The sequence below is a fragment of the Pygocentrus nattereri genome, chromosome 1, assembly GCF_015220715.1.
Source record: "Pygocentrus nattereri isolate fPygNat1 chromosome 1, fPygNat1.pri, whole genome shotgun sequence".
Lineage (NCBI taxonomy): Eukaryota > Metazoa > Chordata > Actinopteri > Characiformes > Serrasalmidae > Pygocentrus > Pygocentrus nattereri.
The window spans coordinates 6,523,979-6,544,114 of record NC_051211.1 but is presented as its reverse complement, the minus strand read 5'-3'; the positions used below and the strand labels follow the sequence as shown (position 1 = coordinate 6,544,114).

The window sequence follows — 20,136 nt, the reverse complement described above, 5'->3', positions numbered from 1 at the left end:
GTACTTGAATACTTTCAAATGACAACCCTACAGAGCCCTGCTGGTGACATCCTATATAAATAAAAAATAATGCGTGGCCACGCCTTAATAACACGTGGGAATGAGATAAATAAATCATGGCAACAACTAGGTAAGGTGTAGGAGATCAAGTCTTACTAAGACATGGCCACACATCTTGGGGATGAGGTCAGGACTCTGTGCAGGCCAGTCAAAGTCTTCCACACCAAACTCACTCAGCCATGTCTTTATGGACCTTGCTTTATGGACCCCCCCCTTAGAGATGTACATTTTGATGTCTTTGACAGAGACGGAGCACCAACTGATAACGGATGTTGCACAAGATGGTCTGAGAAGAAGCCTTACAGTCAGCAATGTGTGCAGAGTGGAGGGTTAAGCTGGCATGAACAGGGCACATGAGGCAGTGCCAGAGGGGGTCAGGATGTTCAGCAGCTACGATCCACAGTCTCCAGGAACAGAGCTCTGATTAAGCAGATGGAGGAATAAAATATTAACACTCAGTCAGGGTCCGCTCAGTCCATGTGAGTCTGTGCATTTGTGTGCTCAATTTGGTGCATCTCAGCCACAATAGCCAGAGCACGTCAGAGCTTGTGGTCCCTCATGTTGACAGATATGAATTATTCAGCAAAGCGTTCTGAAAACACAAAGTTGTAAAAGGAACGAGCTGGAAAAAAACAGGGAGGAGGGAGGGGGAAGATGGAGAAACAGCAAAGCAGAGATGACAACCAAGATGAAGTCCTGAAGAACAACAGCCACAGAAGAAAGTTACATAACACACACCTGTAGGAGAGGATGATGGCTGAGGCAGTGAGCTGCAGGTGGCAACAACTGCAACAACAGGCCTGATACAAATAATCATCAAAACGGGTTTTGACTTAAGACAAAAGTTCAAAACTGTTGTGCCCATTGTGCTAAATAGCCAGTTGCCTCTGACTTTTCATGCAGCACGTTATTTGATTCATTTTATTTAAAACAGACATTTTATTGGGCCACTCTGGCCGATTAACCCAGAGACCGCAATTTGCGGTCAAATCCGTAGGTCATGTCTAGCCTTCATAACTTCAGAACGGTTTAAGGTACAAACATGATCCACAAATCAAAACATTCAGCAGAGCTGCCTTTAACTAGTAAGCATGATGTCCTCAAGCTGTGACGTCAGCATCAGTGAGCAATTCAGCTCGGAAAATCACCTAAAATCCTGATATTATTGCTCTGCTGTTTGTCCTTCATATTCCAACAAAAGGGTTAAAATAGCAACATGATTCACACATCAGATCACTCATCAGACTCCGCCTCACCATCCAGAGTGTAGTCAGAATGTAGTGTATTTGATTCTCTGCATACTTTGTTAGCCCCCTTTTACCCTTTGTTTAACAGTCAGGACCCCCACAGAGCAGGCTGACCATTGAAGAACAGGATAACTGTTGACTGTATAATATGTTTGATATACCCACCAGGCTACTTCAGTAAACAGTATATGGCACTGAATCATAATGCAAGTTAGACATTATGATGTTCTGCACCTTTGCTTGAGGAAATCTCTAACTGGACCTTACTGAATTTTAATTAAATGCCCCCGCAATATAGCATCTCTACTGGCTTCCTAGAGAGTCGCAATTGAATAAAGTCAGTGACTTTGGAGATCTGCACCTGTACATGCAATGCAGTAAGCAATGCTGTCTCAGCATTATCGCAGCAGACTGAGCCTCAAGCTTGATTTCTCACACATACACGCGCCCACAGAGGTTCAACGCACAGGGCAGGTTCTGCGACTGAGCGTGAATATAAGCACTGTGCATGGTGATGGTGTCTTGACTTATGTTAAGCACATTTCTCCTTCTGAATGCAGCAGGCTGCCTTCTCCTCCACCTCCTTCAGGGCACAATTAAAACTGCATGGGTCGGACACATGCACACACACACTTTCGTCACTCTGAGTCAGCTCCGTTATGTAACACTGCACCACTACATCAGGCACCTCTCGCTGTGCCGGCACAGCACAGGACAACCAGAGAATCCCCATCCTGCTCTCTCTCTCTCCCTCCCTCTCTCGCTCTCACTGCCGCAGAGCAATGGGATTACTCATTATGAAACATACAGCGCAGTGCAGAGGCTCCTTTCACAGCAGCTGGGTCAATGCAGATGGAGCTGTAATCCTCCTGCACTGGAGCACCTCATCCTTCCCCTATACAAAGCCAAGATTCTAATGAACAATTTCTATTTATGTGCTGAGTAAAGGATTAAACAAAAAACAACAGAGAATATCAAATGCAATTTGGATAAAATGAAAAACTTGAGAATATAAAATTACTTTAAATTTGGAAGGCAAATATAAAATATAGCATGGTAAATATTTTAAGACGTGAAAGCCATCAGCCAATAAAGAGAAAAGTACTAAGTGCCCAAGCTTTGGAAGAATGCAAGTTTAATCCCCAGCAGGTGATGCCACAGTCATCCGTGGCTAGGTATATAGAGCATAATTAGCCCTGCTCCCCCATCACTTAGCATTACGTTAAGTGATAGTTTTTTAATCCCACAAACGAGGAAATTCCACCTCCGCATTTAACCCATCCGTGAAGTGAAACACCACATACAGACTAGTGAATACACACACACTAGGAGGCAGTGAGCAGCTCCCGGGAACCAATTGGGGGTTAGGTGTCTTGCTCAAGGACACCTCGGTAATGTGCTGTCAGCACTGGGGATCGAACTGACAACCTTCCGCTTACAGGGCAAGTTCCCTAACCTCCAGCCCACGACTGCCCCTCATTAGTTCTGTAAGTCAAGTGTGTTAACCTGCCCAGTGATGTTACGTGAGGCTGAGCGTACACTACACATCTTTTAAAATCTTAAAAGATGTCTAAAACGGAGAGCATCACAAACGTAATGTCAGTGTGTCACAGAATTTCTTCTCTTTTTGTCACGAGGACGCTCACACCAGAGGACAAGGCAACGAGAGAGTATAACACGCATGATGAGTTTGGGCTACGAAGAACTCAAACTCCCAGACGTCCTCAGAAATCACATGACACAAAGCTAAATCTATTCGATTGGACCTGTTTGTGCTTTTATACATAGCGGAAGCCTGGGATTAAAATGGGCCTGAGAAACGCTGAAATCACAGTGTGAGCTGGAGAAATGTTTCACTACAAACTGGCAGCTGAATTCAAATCGCAAAAAGCGCTTTAACATCTGGATCCAACAATATATATATATACATAAACACTATATTTCAAAAAGTATTCGATTGTCTTCCTTTACACGCATATGAACTTGAGTGAGATCCCATTCTTAATCCATAGGGTTTTATATGATGGCGGCCCACCCTTTGCAGCTATAACAGCTTCAACTCTTCTGGGAAGGCTTTCCACAAGGGTTAGGAGTGTGTTTATGGGAATTTTTGACCGTTCTTCCAGAAGAACATTTGTGAGGTCAGACACTGATGTTGGACGAGAAGGCCTGGCTCTCAGTCTCTGCTCAAATTCATCCTAAAGGTGTTCTATCGGGTTGAGGTCAGGACTCTGTGCAGGCCAGTCAAGTTCTTCCACAACAAACTGGCTCATCCATGTCTTTATGGAACTTGTTTTGTGCATTGATGTGCAGTCATGTTGGAACAGGAAGGGGCCGTCCCCAAACTGTTCCCACAAAGTTGGGAGCATAAAATTGTCCAAAATCTCTTGGTGCTGAACATTAAGAGTTCCTTTCACTGGAACTAAGGGGCCGAGCCCAACTCCTGAAAAACAACCCCACACCATAATCCCCCCTCCACCAAACTTTACACTCAGCACAATGCAGTCAGACAAGTACCGTTTTTGCGCTTGGTGATGTAAGGCTTGGATGCAGCTGCTCGGCCATGGAAATTCATTCCATGAAGCTCTCTATGCTGTTCCTGAGCTAATCTGAAGGCCACATGAAGTTTGGATGTCTGTAGTGATTGATTCTGCAGAAAGTTGGTGACCTCTGTGCACTATGCCCCACAGCATATACCCCGCTCTGTCATTTTACGTGGCCGACCACTTCGTGGCTGAGTTGCTGTCGTTCCCAATTGCTTCCACTTTTTTATAATCCCACTGACAGTTGACTGTGGAATATTTAGTAGTGAGGAAATTTCACGACTGGATTTGTTGCACAGGTGGCGTCCGATCACGGTACCACGCTGGAACTCACTGAGCTCCTGAGAGCGACCCATTCTTTCACTAATGCCTGTAGAAGCAGTCTGCAGGCCTAGGGGCTTGGTGTTATACACCTGTGGCCATAGAAGTGATTGGAACGCCTGAATTCAATGATTTGGATGCGTGAGCGAATACTTTTGGAAATAGTGTTTATACATTATAACAGCTCTGCCCATGTTTTACACACAGCTCCTCTGTCTCTTAGTTCTGCTGTTCAGGCGCCAAGCACGCATGACTCCTTGCCTTTTTTCACCGCTCTTCTAGCTCTCCGATTGGCTGTTGTTTGAATAACTCATTAAGTACATCACTGACCTTCTCACACTACAGGACTCATGAACGTAAATATCAAACATGCTCCAGAGTTTGTTCAGAGGGCTGATTTATTCACTCATTTCTCCTCTCACATTAACAGTTAATCCGTGACATCAGTTGCTCCCGTTCAAGCTCCCGAAAAATTGTCGCAAGTGGCAAATCGGGCAAAAAAAAAAAAAAACATGTAGTGTTGGCCCAGCTTTAGTGGTAGTTTGAAAAGATGGCGTCGGTTCTCATAGTCTTGTTGTCTTGCAGGGACAAATGAGAAATTTTGGGCTAAATGTGGGTGGAAACTGACTGAGGGTGAACCGGACACACAGGCCTGTCACTAGCCCAAAACTGCATGTAACATAAGTTAGCATGGCTGAAAAGTCCCCCCCAAAAAACTCCAGTTAGATGTAGGTCACAAGTGTGAGAACACATTGCATGCAATAGAAATAAGCTTTACCTCAGAGAAAAAGACAGTTCCATGACGAATGATAGTGTTTCACTTGTGTTACTGATAATACTCCAGACAGAATTACAGTAGGATTTCGCTACATCATTGGGCCAAAAGCTCAACATAAGTATGCGAACGTAAATGACAATGGCCCGACAGTGCATTGCAAATGCATGGTCCTTCTGTACAAACTCTCTGCGTTCTTATGTTACTGTGGCAGTTAAAACGCTCAGCACTAAAGAGGGCAATACGGGACAAATCAGAACTGCACATATTATTTCAGTGGCCACAACAGCTAAATGTGAACAGGAGAGTCAGCTGCATTACCGGTTCTGCTGTTGCAATAATGGATCATATATGTTTATGTTTATGTAAAAGAACAATTTCTAGACCTGAACCATCTTCTATGGAAGTTGAGAAAGACCGCTTGGCTTGGCTTTTGCTACAGCGGCCCTTGCTGTAACGTTCAGAATGCAGTTCACACTTGCATTGTGTTAAGAATTGCATCATCACGTTTTTGAACACATGAAACATGCAAAACCCTGTCTGCTTTCATGTCCTTGCATGACATATGGCCCCAAAAGACTATGATGTACATGTCTCTGAGGAATCATGTGCTAGCCTTCACCCTTCCAGCTCGGGAGCATTGTGTGATAGGAGAAGTCATTAATAAATGGGGAGGACTTGTGATCTGCCTGTAGACGAGTTAGACCAGCATTTCCCAACCTGTTCTTCAGGGCCTCCCAGATGGTCCACATTTTTGCTATAACCCAACTCACAACACACAGGGAATCAGAAACAACCCAGTGTACACTCCTGGTGAAAAAATGGCAAAACATTAAGCTTTTCATCCTGTTATAGTTAGATCTGCCGGAGCCACCAGCCACACTGTGGGGGAAATCATATTTATTACAGTCATACTCCTGAGCAGAACTAATTTTGTCTCTTTACTCTTCTTGAGATAATGACTGCCCTCCCATCGTGCTGAATGCTGTTGGAAGACTGACCATCATGGCCTCCTCCTCACCATCACCAACCCACTCTCCTGTTCATTTGTGCCAACTGCAACACCCTCAATTACATCACTGGGCCTTCCAGATCTACCAGCATTGAGACAGGATGGGACTGTTTCAGCTCACACCCACTTTTCATAAAGACTCAGAGTCTGCCTCAGTCAGAAACTGCCTCTACCAGTGCAGTCTCTAATGCTTTACCATCCAGTCTTCAAACAGAGATCCTCTTAGCTTTTATATTTTATTTAGCTTATTAAATTGTAAACACTGATTGACCAGAAGAGGATTCAGATTGAATGGGCAATTTGTTGTATATGGTTCTCTATAGAATATTTTTTTAAATGGCTCGATACGGCACCAGAAAGAGTTCTTTTATTGTTCTATGATTGACTACATAACAACAGGAGAAACCTTTCGCCATGCAAATGGATCTTTGACTGTTCTTCGTTCTATATACAGAATCGCTGTCTTTAGTAAAGAACCCTTGCAGAATCATCTAAGTGTATCTCACATGTTCCAGATGAGTTTCTATGGGTCTTCTGATGAAGCACTTCATATAGTGAATGTAAATTATTTTGCTCAGAATAACAGGCCAGTCTTGACCCTTGATACTTGACTGCATTATAACATATTGCAAGGTGTTACTATGTAGTCATTATACTGTATTTGGTTCATACTGTCAGGCGCTACTGCGGAAGAATAAAACCTTGTGGATTCTCACACAACTCGACTTCCTGCCTTTGTGGTTCCAGATGGCTGAAGGTGACAGGGGGCACCCACTGTATTGGAAATCAAAAAAGCTAAACGAATGCGTAGAGGGCAGGACGGAGCCATTGTTCAAGCAAAAACAGATGAAAATCCCGCCATTAAGCGGTCATGTGAACACAACAGCAATACACTGGAGAGCAAGTGAGAAAAAAACAAGGCAAGTATGGTCACTGCTGTCATTTTGATTAAATAATAGTCTTTTTTTTTTTAAATCTCACAATAACACATACAGAACTATCAACTGTAAAGGAACAGTTTGGCAAGAAATCACACTTCCAGTTTCCCCTCAAATGTAGTCAGTCAGCAAGGACACAAGTTTCCTTCAAAATACTTGCACTAGAACCACAAGGCTAATATAGTAATGGAAGGTTGGTCTACACCAGGGGTGTCAAACTCAACCCCTAAAAGGGCCATATTTAAAAAAAAAAAAAAAAGTCAAATATGTGGGCCAAATATGTTCATCTTTAATTCAAATTTTGTAATATAAACCAAACAAAACTTAAATATTTGAAATATTCAAAATGTAAATGTCCTATGAGTCTTTTTAACCTACCTATTTACTTGAACTAGACATCTGGCATCTTTTCTTTGCTGTAAGTTCATTAATACTTGGGCCCAATTTCTGAGATGCCAACATTGTGTTTCTATTGGCTGAAATGCAGTTAGTTCTTTGGTGACACGACTGGTGTAAAATTGTGTGAAATTGTGTAGAACTGAGGTGGAACCGCTGTCCCACAGATTGTTGAAGGGGTAGGAGAGTCAGGACTGTAGTGCAGCACACTGTGAAATGACCTAACAGTAATAGAAAATCAAAACACTTTTGTGGGCCGGAAAGAATTGTAGGGCCTTGTATTTGACACATTGGGTCTACACCAATAATCACTGTAACCTGCATACTGAAATCATCATACACTTGCATCAAACTCTATTGAATGGTTAAAAGGACACTAGTACCTAAATAAAAACTGTAGCCATCGCGATATCTGCTGTAAATATGCTTATTCTGTTCCTACAGCGATCAAGTCTCTACAGTGAGATTTTCCATTTAAAGACTGTGGCTCCCTACTCCCAACGTAGTGTATTCTGCAGGTTGCAGACTAATGCCTCCTGCACTCAAGCAGTGCTAATGAAGAGTCATTCAGGATTCAGCTCTGCGTGCACAATTCCATACTGGACAAACAGTGCAGAAGCCATAATTTCATTACTCACATAGTGCACTATAAAGGGAGTGGGAAGCAGTTTGAGATTCCAGCTATGAAAAGATGATGGATCTTTAAGGAGGGAGGAACGTCTAAAAACCTAGAGTAGCTCTGAGTGGGGACTTTTGGAGGGGTGCTCTTCTGTCTTAGCTGCTGAACGTACACTCACCAGCCACTTTATTAGGTAAATTATTAGGTATTGTTCAGTTGCTTGTTAACACAAATAGCTAATCAGCCAATCACACGGCCGCAACTCAGTGCATTTAGGCATGTAGAGGTGGTCAAGACAACTTGCTGAAGTGCAGGCCGAGCATCAGAACGGGGAAGAAAGGGGATTTAAGGGACTTTGATCGTGGCGTGGTTGTTGGTGCCAGACGGGCTGGTCTGAGTATTTCAGAAACTGCTGATCTGCTGGGATTTTCACACACAACCATCTCTACGGTTTACAGAGAACGGTCCGAAAAAGAGGAAACATCCAGCGAGCGGTCAGTTGTGTGGATGAAAATGTCTTGTTGATGTGAGAGGTCAGAGGAGAATGGGCAGACTGGTTCCAGATGATAGAAAGGCAACAGGAACTCAAATAACCAACCAAAATCTCTGAGGAACATTTCTAACACCTTGTTGAAAGTCTGCCATGAAGAATTAAGACAGTTCTGAAGGCAAAAGGGGGTCCAACCTTTTACTAGCAAGGCGTACCTAATAAAGTGGCCAGTGAGTGTATAAGGAAAGCATATAACTTTGCTGCTAGGAAGCTGAATATCTTATCGCAGTTGTATAAATGATCTTTACAATTGAGAAAACTGATTACACAAATGACAGAGATGACTCGTCTGATGAAGTGGACAAGTAGCTAAAAGCTAAAGTAAGCAAGGTTCCTGTCTATCTAGACACCTTGGCTTAGTTTGGCTCATTCACTTTGAGCACTTTGAGCACAAAAGCGCTTCCTGTGTCCTTTAGTGCTAAATAACGATAGAATCACTGTTTTCTAGATGTTTTTGTTTAACAACCAAGGTAACAGTCACATTAATGCTAGCTTGGTTGTAGTTATTGGCCTTTGGCTAGGCTAACAGTCAGGATCTGTTGATGCCGCAGTGATTTCAGATGAGGAGGACAAGCATTTACATTTACGGCATTTGGCAGACGCTCTTATCCAGAGCGACTTACAGTTTGCTCATTTTACACAGGGAAGCCAAGGTGGTATTAGGAGTCTTGCCCAAGGACTCTTATTGGTATAGTGTAGGGTGCTCACCCGAGCGGGGGATTGAACCCCAGTCTCCAGCGTAGAGGGCAAAGGTGTTACTACACTACACCAACCAACCACTAGCAGCTAAAAGCTAAAGTTAGCAAGGTTCCTGTCTAGACATGGACTTAGTTTGGCTTATTATCTTTGACTGAAAAGGATAAACACTTTTCTTGTGTGCATATTTTGCTGAAATCACTGTTTTCTATACAGTTTTGTTCAACAACCAGGGTAACCGTCACTTTGACATTAGCTTGGCTGTAGTTATTGGCCTTTGGCTAGGCTAGCAGTCAGGATTTGTTGACGCCACAGTGATTTCAAATGAGGAGGACAAGCAGCTACAAGCTAAAGTTAGCAAGGTTCCCGTCTATCTAGACACCTTGCCTCAGTTTGGCTCATTCAATTTGACTGAAAAGCTTTTCCTGTGTCCATTTTGTGCTGAATAAAGATAGAACTGCTCTTTTCTATATGGTTCCAGCAGAGATAACAGGAACATTGATGCCAGCTTTGTTGTAGTTATTGGCCTTAGGCTAACAGTCGGGACTGGTTGACACCAATCACAGTGATTTCCCAGCGATAATGCTGAGAGTTACAGTGAGAGAACAATAAAGAACAAAAATATGAAAATTACATAAAACTGTAAACTCCGTCTAACCGATAAAGCTGACGGACACAATGCTCTGCTACAGACTTCTGCACAACATGGCAAAATAACATACAACATGTTGCTTTTAGGCTGGAATGCTCCTTTAAATAACCTCAAATAGACTTGCTTGTGTGTTTGTTTGACCAAATTCGGCTTGAGCGGCTACTGCTTTTGGTATCCAACACTATTTTTGTCAGGACTATGACAACTGATTTTCCCTAATCCATCACAGCTCATGTTATTTCAGCATATATCATTCAGCCGGAGTCTACAAATCACCAGAGCCGGGTCTAAGCCACTGCTGCATTCTTGCGATCTGTATGCGAGATCTGACATACCCATGAGGCATTGCAGCTGTGAGTGACAGGCAGGGGCTCGCAAAGAGCTGCGAGCTGTGTCTGCGGGACACGTCTTCATCCTTCTTTCCGCGCTGTTCCTTCCTCTCACACATGTTTTAAACAGGCTGAACCAGAGATCAAACTGGCAAGCTCATGTATATGTAGGTTTTGCAGCAAAGCCCAAGTAAGTGAAGAAACAGTGACTGTATAAACCTAGCTGATGGATCCCACCCTCACTAGATCACCCCTACACGTCACTTTATACATCACCAGGATTAAGATGCACACCTTTTACCTCGTACTCATGCTGCTGTTATTTGCACCTTCTATTTATTGTTTATGTTACTTTTGGGAGTGAACTGGGACCGTGAGTACAGTGTTTCGTTCCACCTAATGCGAATGACAACAAAGCCTTATCTATCTATCTATCTATCTATCTATCTATCTATCTATCTATCTATCTATCTATCTATCTATCTATCTATCTATCTATCTATCTATCTATCTATCTATCTATCTATCTATCTATCTATGACTTTCACATAGCCATATTAAACCAATCCATTGTACTGACTTCAATATATCACCCTTCTACATGCAAAACAGCAGAGAAACCAGAAGTCACTACTTCTGAGACAAGCAAATATTCTGGAAATTGAATGAAGCATATTGAGCTTTGACAACCCAGAGGTGGACAGCAGTGTGTGCATGTGCCTTTATTTCTCTTCAATCAGCCATTTGGTGTCTAAAGTTTGTTTCTTTGGGTTTTGCACTGAATTTATGTGGCTAATGCAGCTAACTGCAAACGGAGGCTTACATTTGCGAATTCGCATAGTGCAAACTGTATGCCTCTCTCACCACACGCTTGCTTCAACCTCGGTTGAGGCATCAAGTAATCTCCAATAGACTGCTCATGTGGTATCTGGCACTTTATGATGCACTATTACCTATAAGCATATTCAGGCACCAAACATGCATTGTCTGACATGCAAACTGTAAATCTGACTTTCGCCAAACTATTTCTTTACTTGTGGGAACCAGCAGGTGTATGAGATGTTTGCAGGCCTGTAGCTCAGCAGCTCATACAATCTGTGCACTCTGCAGGCATGGTCTTACATCTGTTTTGAGCAGAAGCCAGAAATTCCCTGATAATGGCTACTGTGTAAAGCTAAACATAGCTGTGTTTTGATGCTGTTGGGTTTTTTTTCTCCTGTGGTATGCCTGAAACCAACAGACTACAAAAAGAACTGTGAATGCCACACATTCCTTACTCAGTAGAAACGCAACCCGTCAAAAACACACACCGTTCCCTTGTGTCCTTGTCAGCAGAGCTGTGGGATGGGAAACCGTAATGCCTCCCCCTCAGTTAAGAACGAAGCAGAATTCGCTGATCGCCGCATTCCCGCCATAGCTCATGGAGCAGACGTTAGCTCTGGCTTTGTGCAATTCCTCCCTTTTCGACTACTGATAAACACCTCAGGGTCATGGACGCCTCCTGTCCACAGCTGCAAAGAGCTGCCACCGCTGGCCTGGATTTCCCTTGGGAATAAGGAGAATCCCTTATGCTCCACTACCTGGCAAAATGTTTACCTTTGAAAGAAATTGTGTTTGGTTTCCATATTTAAATTAGGCAAGATCACAGAGACTTGCAAATGTTTATCACTGTGTTTTCCTTGGTATGAACAGCAAGTTGTAAATAATGATCTGACAGTTCATCTCTATTATATGCATGTATTGAAACTCCAGCTGTGTTCCAACAGCTGGACTGCAGCCGAGAGAGGCAAGTCCTTAGTAGCACTGTTCTATTAGGGCTCCTTTCTTGTATTAAGCAGTTAATGCACTGAAAGCAGGTGCATTTTATACCTTGCATTCAATTAGCAGTGCCTTAACCCCTTTTCCCAGTCATTTCTACGTGTCTTGGAGTTCCTTCACTTGAATTATGCCAGGTTTTCATCAGTAATGTTGATGAAAAATTTATATGAAGCAAATGTTTGACTTACAAAACCAGAAGTGATCTGGATTTCTGTCTCCGTAGGTGAGCAAGCAAGTAATCCATAAACTTCTATTTGTATGGTTTCAATAGTTTATTTGACTATGTACTGTATAATCGTATATTAGTATTATGGACAACAAGAGAAAAAGAACAGCGCATAGAATTAAAACAGAGGTGATCAGCAAAATCTGCAACGCACTTCATTAACCTGCACTGAGGGTCAAGCTGCCTGCGTGAGCAAGCAAGCAAAAACACAAATGTTAACTATGTTAAACTGCTATTTTTTAATTGTGGCAGATGACTGATATGAAGAAAGCTGCAGTTGTGCTGTGTCCCATTCACACCTCATTGCTCACTAGCAGCTCAGCAAAGAATCACAACACACAAAACAGTAATAACAGAGTTACAGGGAAAATGTTTTATTTCATTATACGGACTAAAAATATCTGAGTAAATATCCACTCCGCTGGTCGAATGGCCAATAGGGGGCCTGCCGAAAGAGGTGAAATAGATATACAACTAAAGAAATAGCATAATGTATATTTATGCGAGGTCGAAAGTCGTGAACGATGCTCCAGTAGCGTTTTGGACGAGCCTGAGTGATGGAACAGCCTAGAAATGCACTCCACCTAGACTGCAGCTTCTGTGTGAGTGCTGATGAGTACTGACACCACAGTAATGGGAGAAATGTTTGGGCAGGGCTTTTGTCAGTTGTTCCTGCAGTTTTTGTAAAGAACAAATACCTCTAACAACACAGATCTAAACATCTGTCTGTTGAAAATGTTCTACCGACTTCTGTTTGTATAGGTTCAATAGTTTGACTATGTACAGTATAATCGCATAGTATTATTATGGGCTTTCAAGGACAATGAGAGAAAAAGAACAGGCCGTGTCATTAAAACAGAGGTGATCAGCAAAATCTGCAATGTGCATTTCATTAATCTGCACTGAGGGTCAACAGGGTCAGCAAACTGCCCGCGTTACTCAATCAGATTGGCTGTGTGCATTCTCCGCTTACCACATACAAACTAATCCTGTGACAGATATCAGATGTTGACATCTAGTCTTCAGTGCTAATCCGTTCACAGCCATTATGCAATTCTCTGAAGCTCTATGCCAGATGACTGGCCCTGCCATACATCACCCTGATTACGCCAGAGTGCCTCCTTAACAAGAACATGAAACAGTTTCCTCTCACCCACAGGTGTGCACATGTAATGTAATGTGTGTGTAAAAAGGGAGAGGAACTTTCATTTATTTCATTTTTGGTCAAAACAGGCATAAAAGTACAAGTTATGAGGAGATATTTCTGAGATTAGATATAAAAGAATGGAAAAACAACAAAAAAAAAAAAACTAAAAAACAAAACAGAAGATAGGCGACCAAAGCTGCCCCCATCAGATAAACAGCACTTAAAGCTTTCATCTCTGAGAGAGAGGAGAAGATCAAGCTGCTTCAGATCTGAAAACATCCACGTCCATCCTTCCACTGTGAGAAGACCACTCAGCGCTGTGGGTCTGAAAGGATGTGTAGCTGATCAAGAAGAACCTCAGTGAGAAAAGGAGACGGACACATCAAACAGAGAAGCTGAACGATGGACTGACCGCCCCAGAGTCCAGACTTCAACATCACTGAATGTATTTGGGATTACTTGGATCGTAAGAAGCAGAAAATGTGCAACCAACTTCTAAAACTGAACTTTGTAGGTGTGGAAAAATATCCCTGCAGATTTCTGTAATGAAGGTAAAGAGTGGACACAATAACTACTGAAAAACAAATGACATATATTTAGTTATTGAGGCTTATGTGTGATTTTTCTTTGTTAAACGTATGTTTTCTGGTGTTTCCCTGTCACTGGAAAATTAATAAATGGTTCTTAAAGCCCGTTTTGACAAGAAAAGAATGAACGGCGGTATCTGATTTTCACACAGTGCTGTATACCATTTACTGATACAACTACATGAAATAAAGGAAATAAATAGTAAGTTTCTTTTCTGGAAATGTGTTTGTCTGGTTACTCTGTCATGGTCCCTTTGGTGCGGTTTTTAGAGGAGAAAACAGAACAAATCAAGTTATGTCAGGTCTGTATGACACTGTTTTAGCACGGCGTCACTGTCCAATAAAAACCATGCATCTCCATTTTTTTGTTGATTTTTATTTTTTGACATCATTTCAACCCACCAGCTGTCCCTTACATCATGTGAGAATTTCATGACGAATGGACCAACAGAAATGCTCCAAAATCACTTGGAATAAAATCTCTTCACATTAACTTACATTGAAAGGTAAGAGAGCTTTTGCCCCCTCCTGTAAAGTTACTGTTTTGGAGATACTTGTTTTTCTTTGGACGGCGACGACAGAATACCAGCAGTCAGGAAACATGGGTCACTCAGCTGATTAAGGTGATTAAATATCATCTAATACTACTTTATATTCGGAACATTCCATGATATTGAACTTGAGCATTATTATCCAGGCCCAGTCTCCCAGAATCCTACATAAATACAGCACAGTTTGCAATAGGAAGCTAAACGGCTGAGGGGGTTTTAGTGAAATTCCCCTCATCGCATCAACACCTTAATCTATAAAAGAAATAAAAACCTCTTCCTTTATATAACACAACAGTGAAGAGTCACTTTCTCTGAGACTAGTAAACATATACAACGAAAACAACAAATAGCATCACTCAAGTCTGGCTTTAGCTGGATTAGTGGACAGAAAATCCCACACCTTCACCATTAGTTTATGTAACAGGCACCGGAACTCAAGGGAGCGAATGGGGATTAAAGAGAAAAAGGAACCAGTAGAGCTATCATGTAAGATAACCGAAGCAAACTACATTAAAGAGCACCTCGGAAGAACAAAAATCACTTCTACCACCATGTTCCTCACATTAAAAAGGGGCGAAAATAAAAGCCTCCACTCAAAAGATTAGCAACCATTCCCTAAATGATGCTTTCTGACAGTGCTACTCCATGAAGTGTAGTTTTTGGCAGGAACCAAAAGAGGATTAAAGAGAAAGAGACACCAACAGTGCTACCATATAAACTAGCAACAACAGACTACATGAAAGCTCAGAAGAATGACACAATGCAACTCGCACGAAAAGGGACTAAAATAAACCCTCCCGCTCAAAAGATTAGTTCATATTCCCTCAATTATGCCTCCAGACAATGCCACTGGCCATTTGTCTTGTATGAAGCGTAGTACTTGGCAGTTGCCCTGGTGAAAAAAGTCAAACAAGACAAACAAAAAAGTCTAACAGAGCAGGGGAAGAGGGCATCGGGCAGTGGCCTCCTGAAGCAGTTCCCACGTTCACGGCTCGGACACAGTTCCTGCCCACTGAAGAGGGGGGGAAAAAAAGGCCACTCTGTTAATGTGTCAATGAGGAGTTCTCAGGGGACAGAAAACACTATTAGGAAAAAGAACTATTTCTCTTGTATGTTCTTTAAACAAACAAGCTCCAAGACAATGAGAAGTTGAGCTGTGCGCATTAATTTTAATGCCCAGACAATCCTGTAAACACTGCCACTGGTTGGAGCACATGGGAAGAAACTGTGAGCGAGAAAGTCTCACTCGCTCACGCAAAATATCTTGTTGGCAAAGGCCTTATTTTGCACCAGTGTACACGTACAGTACAGGGCAAAGGGCAGAGACTAACCTTCAATTCTCTAATCATTCAATTCTGTAAGTTATACATGTTTTCAGGAGATTTTTCTAAGGAAATTAGACATAAAAATGAAAATGTTACACCGATCAGGCCTAACATTATGACCACCTCATTGTTTCTACGCTCACTGTCCACTTTATCAGCTCCACTTACTGTATAGCTGCACTTTGTAGTTCTACAGTTACAGACTGTAGTCCATCTGTTTCTCTGATACTCTGTTAGGCCCTTTTACCCTGTTCTTCAGTGGTCAGGAGCCCCATGGACCCCAAAGACCAGATATTATTTGGGTGGTGGGTCATTCTCAGCACTGCAGTAACACTGATGTGAAAGTGGTGTGTTGGTGTGTGTTGCGCTGGTCTAAGTGGATCAGACACAGCAGTGCTACTCGAGTTTTTAAACACCTCAGTGTCACTGCTGGACTGAAAATGGTCCACCACCCAAATAGTACCTGCTCTGTGAGGGTCCATGGCGGGCCTGACCACTGAATAACAGGGTAAAGATGGGGGCTAAACAAAGTTTCAGAGAAACAGATGGACTACAGTCTGTAACTGTAGAACTACAAAGTGCAGCTATACAGTAAGTGGAGCTGATAAAATGGACAATGAGTGTAGAAACAAGGAGATGGTCAGAATGTTATGCCTGATGTGTGTATAAATTAATATTAAACAAGTAGACCAGCAAAACTGTTTCCCATCAATAGAATGATGGCCAAAAAAGACGACGGCCCAGACTTCAATATCACTTAATGCATGTGGAATTACTTGGGTCATGATAAAAGGAAGTGCAACCAACATCTAAGACTGAACTTTGGATATGTGGCTGCAGATTTCTTTGAAAATAAGTGTCCTGGAAAGAATGGAAGCTGTAATGAAGGCTCATATATCTAGTTGCTAAATCTTCTGTTGGACATACACTAACGTGTACTTAGCAATGATTTTGACTGAAAATTAAACAAACATAGGGTGGTCTCTGACTTTTGCACAGTACTACATCCACACTTTACACAGCATCTCTGGCCCAACATTAAATAACAGTTGTCCAAATACTAATTTTTGGGCCATTAGCGAGTAATGAATCAATTCTTCAGTTCAAAATTCAGTATAAAGGATGCCATTGGCGTGGTTTCAATCACGAACCCATATTTACCCAAAATCATCTCCATGGAAAAGGAAAAATCTTGGAAATTACGCATCATGTTGTGCTTGCTGGCCTCTCTCCAGGCTCTAAGTGTGATGTGCTAATTGCTCTGCGTGTGATGGCAGCCGTGCGTGTGTGACCGAGCGGATCTGCTCTGCATGCTGGCTCCCACACAAGCTCACAGAGAAATGAGAAGACCAGTTCAGCCACGAGAACATTAGGTCTCCTTCCCACATGCAAAGAACAGCACTGCTGATTTTGTGCGTTAATACTGATTAAATGCATTCCAATAGGTTCAAATTCATAGTGCGTCAAAACGGTGAGACTCACTCAGACAGGCCTATGAAAGAGAAAACATACCAGCGATAGTCCTTTGATCACAGGCTTAGGTTCACGGCTGCTAAATGCGTCAAAGTTTACATGAAATCAAACAAGTTTGCATTAGTCACTCTAGGAAATCACACTTTTCAGCAACTGGACATTAAAAAGGTAGGTTTTCATGTCCAATTTGTGCAAAGAAAGCTGCCGTGTCACATAACCTAATCACAGAGGTAATGCCAAAGCTAACACAAGAGCTACTCAGAGCAACGTTAGACGCTGAGGAGAACTCATTGTGAGGTCTTGCAGCCAACTTCAATGAAACAATTCAAATAATGACATGCGGGCGAGTGCAATAATGTTCATCTTTCAACCTCTTAAACTCCTTGAGACCACTGGTGGTTCCAAAGTGCACTTAGTCATATTCTTCATAACTTTCATATTTCTTAAGCTCCATTCAGAAGCTGGGCATCGTATGAGGCTCTAGCTCTTCCCTCAAGTCTGATAGATGGATAATGTAATGTTAAAAACTTATAAATGTTTTTCTACTGAAAGTCGACCCGTTTTTCCCCAAATCTGGGCTGTAAACTATAAACAGGCGGCGTCTCTTCAGCGATCTGCTCTGTAAAAATGATTTTTATAAAAAGAGCGTCTGAGATTTTTGGCTTTCAGCAGTAAACTGTAAGCATGTAGCGATATGTGTGATCATAAATACATGTTCTGTTCATTTGAGGGGAACTTTGACCTAAACAAATAAATAAATAAATAGATAGATAAATACATTTCCATTTTTTTCATACAGTTACTGAACTAACTATAAGAAATTGAAAAAAGCCAACTCTGCTAACTCAGATAACTGACCCCATCATTGTTCTGTAACGTTATATTGTGTATTAGCAAGTACAGTAAAATCGGTCTGTCATTTTTGTCAAAACACTAAGCTATACTGTTAGTAAACTCAACAGGTAAGCAAAAGTATTTAAGCAAAACTATTTAAGCAAAATGTACTACGAGATCAGAAACGTCTGAAATTTCATGCCGTCTCTGCAAAAGTATCTTCTAGTTTGCATAGATAGCAACTGTGTGTTTTTTCCACTGTAACACAATCAAATCATATTATTAGCTAATTATAAAACTGAATGCAGTGCGTCAGAGCACACAGAGAGAGCAGAAAGGCTCCATAAAGCCCCGTTCATTTTCGCATGAAGACAGATCTGTTTCCGTAATCCTCACAAACTCCTGTTGTCTGGGTTTTACGTTTCACTTTCATATCAAACTACTATCCACAGTGGACACTCCCCAGTGTTTTTAACCTACTGTAATTGCTCTCATGTGTATAATTTTCAGCTTTTCTTTTGTACTTTCTTCTGTAGCCGTACTTCTATCAGGATTCTATTTGGGAACTTTTCCACTGACACTTTTTTCCAAACAGACAAATGAAACAAAGGCACTTTATAATATGAACCCTACTTTTCATGGTAATGGCCATGTATGTACACACACACACACACACACACACACACACACACACACACACACACATATATATATATACACATACATACACGCATTTAATTGCTATTGATATTTAACTCCAAATGGCACAAAGTCTATTACACATCAATTGAGATGTTCTCCTTTAACAGTGACATAATAGAACTAATCACTTGACAGAAATAACTGATCATTCGAGAGAAAAAGTGCAAAAGGCGGACATTCCATCAGGTATGCCCACGAAAACATGAATTCCATATGAATATGTATTTCGTTCCATATGAACATGAACTCTATCACTTCTAATAAACTATAGGCACAATGTCCCTGGACAACAATGAAACAGTCAGAACCTACAGATGGAAAATTAAAGCCATCACAGACATCGTCTTTTGGAGAGGAAATCTTTGAAGCAAGACACAGAGACCGTCACCGAGAAGGAGAGCTCACAGGACAGCTCACATGACTCCGTCTCCTCCATCGCCTCTGGTCACCTGCTTAAGGGCTAATGGATTTAGACACGTTTTGACTTCCAGCCCCGGCACTGCCAAAACGTCACACTTCACTCTTGATGAACAGCGCTAATAAGTCACGTCACAAAGAGTGCTGCCTTAAGAGCTCTCTACAGCTGAGCCGAACGTACAGAGAAGTGTCAGCAGTGCGATGTGTCGTGTGGAAAAGACTGCGTGATAAAGGTGTTCATTATGCAAATGAATATACACTGAAACTGTGGAATTAAGCTGCTGATGCTTTTGGCATTTAAAAAAAAACCAAAAAAAAAAACGCCAGAATATCTCAGCTTGTTTCCTACTTTCCAGGTACATAATCTGTTATTAGCCGGCTGGTCTGACGCAGACGCTAATCCCACGTGGTTATTTTAATCTTCTGCTTTGTCATAGTGCACGACTGATCCTCACACAGCTATTTAGAGTGCTTTAGAGAGATTGCAGGGGAAGCATTTAATCACTCTCTAAGAACTGAGATACAGAGAACAACCATCATTACAGTTACATGAGGTGCCTACCAATCAGCACATTTGGACCTAGATGTGATGAGTTACTGGTGTGTGTGTGAGCAATGTGACTCAAGCTACTACTGACTTCTAGGCTGTAGCTTCTCAACCTTTGTGGGACCTTCAGCTAATCCACGTTTGTTTTATTCCACATCCGGATGCATTCCAGCTAAACAACTGTCCTACAGCCTTTGATTGCCCAGTGTGGATGAGCGGTTGATGCTGGAACTGAGGAAAGATTTAAGACTGCATACGCTGGGTTCGAGACTCAATAAAAAAGGCACTAGCCTTGAAAACACATTAGGTGTGCTTCATAGTTCTCAAGCTTATATTCCTGGCCAACTGTTAAGGCCTCTATTTTCAAGGCT

The 20,136-nt window shown here is 41.9% G+C and overlaps 1 protein-coding gene across 3 annotated transcripts in view; it reads right to left on the bottom strand.

Annotated features, from left to right (window-relative positions):
- The window catches only part of LOC108429092 (solute carrier family 45 member 4), an 85,161-nt gene that overhangs the window by 30,766 nt on the left and 34,259 nt on the right, over positions 1–20,136 (bottom strand). The window lies entirely within an intron of this gene.